Source organism: Penaeus monodon, chromosome 23 (genome assembly GCF_015228065.2).
Source record: "Penaeus monodon isolate SGIC_2016 chromosome 23, NSTDA_Pmon_1, whole genome shotgun sequence".
In the NCBI taxonomy this organism is placed as follows: Eukaryota; Metazoa; Arthropoda; class Malacostraca; order Decapoda; family Penaeidae; genus Penaeus; species Penaeus monodon.
This window is the reverse complement of record NC_051408.1, coordinates 39770825-39771104: the sequence shown is the minus strand read 5'-3', so window position 1 is coordinate 39771104 and position 280 is coordinate 39770825.

Here is a 280-nt window from a genome sequence, read left to right as displayed (position 1 = left end):
GTACTTCTATTCGTTCATATACCTTTCCCTTTCTCTCTATTTATTATACTGTTTGCCTACTTTCATATCCATAGTCAAAGATTTCAAATGTTAGGACAGATTAAAACTTATGAAAGAAAATGTACACTCCTCTAAGCTACAGTACATTTCAAAAATGTATATTCTATTTTCTATGAACATATATCTGTTCCATATAAAAGTACTCTCTAAACCAGCGTTTTTGACAATCTGTTTCTTTATATTCTAACTCAATCCTGGTTAGTAATTCCTTCCGTCTGAT